Source organism: Marmota marmota, unplaced genomic scaffold (assembly GCF_001458135.2).
Source record: "Marmota marmota marmota unplaced genomic scaffold, marMar, whole genome shotgun sequence".
Lineage (NCBI taxonomy): Eukaryota > Metazoa > Chordata > Mammalia > Rodentia > Sciuridae > Marmota > Marmota marmota.
In genome coordinates this window covers 62,356,446-62,361,160 of record NW_025999900.1, presented here as the reverse complement: position 1 = coordinate 62,361,160, position 4,715 = coordinate 62,356,446, and the positions used below count along the sequence as shown (strand labels likewise).

The following is a 4,715-nucleotide window of genomic DNA, read 5'->3' as shown; positions in this document are numbered from 1 at the left end:
ATATATATATATATATATATAAAGATTCTGCTTATCATCTTAGGATGTCTGTGACCCCCTCCACGGCCAACCTCTTGCCTTTAAGTGCTGTCCTTGAAACTAAGACCCAATCCAGGACCTTGATAAACCCAAATGCCTCGCTGATCTAAACAAAAGCCAGTCTGAGCGTGTCAGGTTGGCATCCAGGAGGGGAGGACCCCATGCATGGAGAGCCAGGTCACATGCTTCTTTCTCCTTCATTTTAGGTGGCTGGGGGAGCTAAAAAATGTGTGTGGGTGAGGGAGAAGTTATTTCTTGATGATTTTCTCTCTCTGTGTCTCTCTTTTTTTTTTTAACCCAAGGACCAGGGTCAGGAAGAATCCACCCCAAGGGTAGTTGGAGGGAAGAAAAATAACAAGGCTCGGTGGCGTCTGGGGACCAGAGCACTGTTCGCATCCGCTGTAATCATCAGTGCATGGCTGGGCTGTCTGGGTAATTTACATAACACCCTCCTGACACCTTCACTTCAGTTATCCATCACCACCGCGTGGCGTTTCCTTCCCTGGCGCTCTGGCTCACTGTCTCCCTCCGTCCATCTTCCCCTCTCTCCAATCCCTCATTTTTTACTTCTTCCTCCCACTGGCCCTCTTGTTTTTCTGCTTTTTTTTCTTCCTTTCTTCATTTACACTTATGTGTAGACAGCCAAGAAAAAAAGAAAAAGAGGTGGATTTCAACATCCTTTCTCTCCTTCTTGCTCAACTCACATGCATTCAGTAAGTGACGGAGAACCAAGTCAACGGAGATGGCGGAAGAAGAGAGCTCCCTCTTATGTAATATACAGGATCACTGGGGACGGGGAGCAGTGTTGCTTCAATATATGTACACATGACCACACTGGGGAACGAGGGCGCCAGAGCATACACTGTAGCAAACATAAATCAGTGTATACTTTGCATTGAACATAAATTTGCGAATATTGAAAAATTGGACACTGAGTAGTCAATTCATCTTTTAGTATAACCCAGAGAGCCCATGAATACATAAATCCAAGGATCTCACATACCTAGGAACATAACCAAGGCATGGTGCTGATAGTTTTCTGAGACTGTTTCAATTGATTGTGTTTTAATTGTTATGCCCAAGCAAATAGGCAAATAATCAATGGGATCAATAGTTTTTTCCCTTCATGGAACATTGTAGGGAAAAACGAATGGCTTGGAAAATTATGTAAAAATACCTAGAAAACCTGTTGTGCAGAGTACATACTTTGTGGTCTTATTAATATAAGTGAACATCATTATGAAATGTTTGACAAAGACCGAGGAAAGCCAAGGTCACTGGGGATAGAATGTTAGGAAATGGCAATTTATGTGCATCTGAGTTTTAAAGATAGAAATTATTTAATTGAATTGGCTCTAATGCTTTTTCATAAACTTAATTCTTTCTTTCTTAATGCCTGTTGTACCCCACAGTTCTCCCTCAATTTTTTCTCTTTTGTTTTATTCTAAAATAGATAGCCTAGATAAATGGACCCGTGGATAAATAGCACATGCTTCCAACAATTGCTTCTTGAAAGGCAGGGCCACTGTTTTAGCTCTGCTTGTAGAGCATTTTAAAAAGAAATACTGATGCTTAGACCCCCACAAACTGAATTGGAGTTTTCAAATGAAGAGTGGCTATGAGGTTCCTACATAGTTAAATGTTTACCATTTAGTGTTTTGCCCATGCACTTCTGGAACATTCTAGCATCATTCCTGTTGATAATGTGATGCCATTAAGGGAATATCCAGTAGCTTTTTTTTTTTTCGTAATGTGAAAAACATTCATCATTCACAGTGACATATTCTCATCATGGCTACTTTTGGGTCCTGAATTTCAGGCCCGTGCTATGAATTTCATTTCCATTATCACCCATATCCTGATCACAATGTCACATGGTGGGGACTGTGATTCTCTCCATTACATAGATAAATAAGGGAAGACCCTCAGAGAGCAGTGAGTTGCCCAAGACCACTCGCCAGGAAGATGCAGAGCGAGGACGGAAAGCAGGATATAGCTTTACGAGGCCCACCGTGGGCAGCGATGAATGACAGCAGTGTACCGTTGACTTGTGATTGACACACTGTTGATATCAAAATAAAAGTGGGAAATCTAGAGGAGTAAAATTACTTATGGCAAGTGGGTGAACTAGCCTGGGACTTCTAGACGTCAAGGGGTTGGGTTGCTTGCCTTCATGTGTCCTCAGTGTCTTAGTTGGGGATGGATGAAGTCGCTAGAACTCAGCAGATGCCTGTGGAAGTGACTACCTTTTCAATGCCAAAGATTCTGTCTGTGCTTGGAGAGGTGAGGTGTGTACCTCCTGTGGTGATAATCAGGAGGTACCTGGCTCACCAGCTCTGTTGATGGAGAGACTCACTATTTGTGTATCTCTGTGCACAAATTGTCCTCATTTTTTTCCAGTTGCTATTTTCTATAATGATGGGAAAGAACTCAACAGGTTCTGAATCACGCTCAGAGGAAGCATTCACAAATGTTTGGCCACTTGGCCACTTGTCTTAGCAGGAGTCACATCAGGGATTATGGGAAAAATTGAAGTTATCTTGAGATTGAATGCTAATGCCTCTTTCTCCATCACTAGCAGAGCGCCCTGCAAACAGGGACACTGTGTTTGTCTGAGCAGCATTTCCCTACTGAGGAGAGTCCCTATGAATGTCTGGAACCTTACTGGCCGAAGAAGCAAGGAGGCCACCCGCTTTCAATCCAGAGCTTGGCATCTGGGAGGAGCAGACCACTGCCTTTGCAGTCAGCGGACACAGGAGGAGACCTCGCCAGCAGAATTCCCACTGGACAGGTCTCTTCCAAGCTCCTGAATGGATGGATCCCTGAAGAAAGATGCTGTCTCTACCCCTTATCCCTTACCTTCTCAGAGGGTAGAGTTTCACATTTCTGCTTGGGAACCCAGATGTCAGACTTCTCAAACAGAACCCAGAGTTCATAATACACAGAGTGGAAGGTAAGAGTCAGAAAAGACTAGAAGAAGCACCACTTGGCTTGAAGGGACACTTCTCTGGAAGTTCCATACCAACCCAATCAGATTCCACTAGTGCTCCACGAATGCTCTCCTCCTTCCCCTAGACCCTTCCCAATGCTCTGATGCCAATACACATTATTCCAATCGCTCAGAGCATTCTGTCTGTCTATCTATCTATCTATCTGTCTATCTATCTATCTATCTATCTATCTATCTATCTATCTATCTATCTTTCTACCTACCTACCTATCTATCCATCCATCTATCTTCTGAACTTGATTTTGTATTCATAAATTTGTTTACTTTCATTTATTCACTCAACAAATGTTTGGATACAAGATTTGGGACTGTTTGCTGTTAGAGTTTGCTCATTGCCTTGGTTCTGCATGGAATGCAAAGTCTCTGAGCTCAGGGATCATGTCTCTGACCGCACCCTCCCACTAGGAACCGCACCCAGCTCCATGATCACACTGCTAAATGAACACAGGATGGGTGCAGGAATGATCCAGGCCCTGCGGCAGACACTGGGAGGGCGAAAGTCATTCAGAAATGGCTTCTTCCTGGCCTTGAGTGGCTCAGGCTTTGTGGAATATCACTTCTACCTGAAGAAGAGCACCCATGAGCCTGCAGCCACACACCCAGTGTCAGCAGAGACACACCCTCCATATATAACTGGTGACTTGGCGGAGCGTCCTCCACCAAGTCATGAACCATGAGCCCGTAGAAGTAGTTGTCGTGTCAGAATGAACTCAACATTCTTTGGGATGCTGGCCCAGCAGATGCTCTGTCGGTACTGCTGAATCTGACACTCGAAAGGAGCCTCCCCAGCCCACTCCATGTGGGGAACCCCAGGGCTCAACGTGGCAATGAGGACCAAAGGTAGCAGCAAGAGAACAGGAAGAGTAGAGCTGCCCTTCACCGAGTCCTCAGCACCTCCAGGAGCAAGCTAAACACTGGATCGACGTATCACTTAATCCGCACAGTGACACAGGGAGCTGATGCTCATGTCTGTGTTCTGTAGGTCCAGACACTCGCCGGCACACGTTGTGATTGCAGTAGTACCTGCTGTGCCGTGGAAGGCCCACTATCCCATCCAAACCAGTCTCTCTCCAGAGTGTGTGCCTTCCACCCATGAAGACACTGGTCTTCTGCACAAACCTGGGCATGGGGACACATGACTCTACCTGGAGATGAGCCGCTGCTGCCCGATCCCTTTTCCTATTTGGGCAAATCCAGTCTCAGCACTGGTAAGAGTTTCAAAATTTCTGTTTTTTTATAAACCAAGATAATAATGATAATAATTTGTTCTGGGGACTGAACCCAGGGGCATTTTTACCACTAAACTACTCCACCGGTCCTTTTAAATTTTTTATTTTGATACAAGGTCTTGCTAACGACTAAGTTTCTTGCTAAATTGTTCACATTGACCTTGAACTGGTGATCCTTCTGCCCTAGGCTCCCTGGTGGCTGGGGTATAGGTGTGGTTTCTTTTTTTTTTTTTTTTTAATTTTTTATTGTGGGTTGTTCAAAACATTACAAATTTCTTGACATATCATATTCGACACTTTGATTCAAGTGGGTTATGAACTCCCACCTTCACCCCATACACAGATTGCAGAATCACATCAGTTACACATCCATTGATTTACAAATTGCCATCCTAGTGTCTGTTGTGCTCCGCTGCCTTTCCCATCCTCCCCCCTCC

The 4,715-nt window shown here is 44.5% G+C and overlaps 1 long non-coding RNA gene across 7 annotated transcripts in view; it reads left to right on the top strand.

Annotated features, from left to right (window-relative positions):
* Positions 1 to 4,715, top strand: part of LOC125615368 — an 85,616-nt gene that overhangs the window by 42,133 nt on the left and 38,768 nt on the right. For 3 of the 7 annotated variants that reach the window (XR_007345984.1, XR_007345980.1, XR_007345977.1), the window contains exon 2: positions 342 to 4,257. The exons of 3 other annotated variants lie outside the window; for them this stretch is intronic. This is a non-coding gene — a long non-coding RNA (uncharacterized LOC125615368). The remainder of the gene's footprint in view (positions 1 to 341; positions 4,258 to 4,715) is intronic. One more of the 7 variants, XR_007345979.1, reaches the window with a different exon arrangement.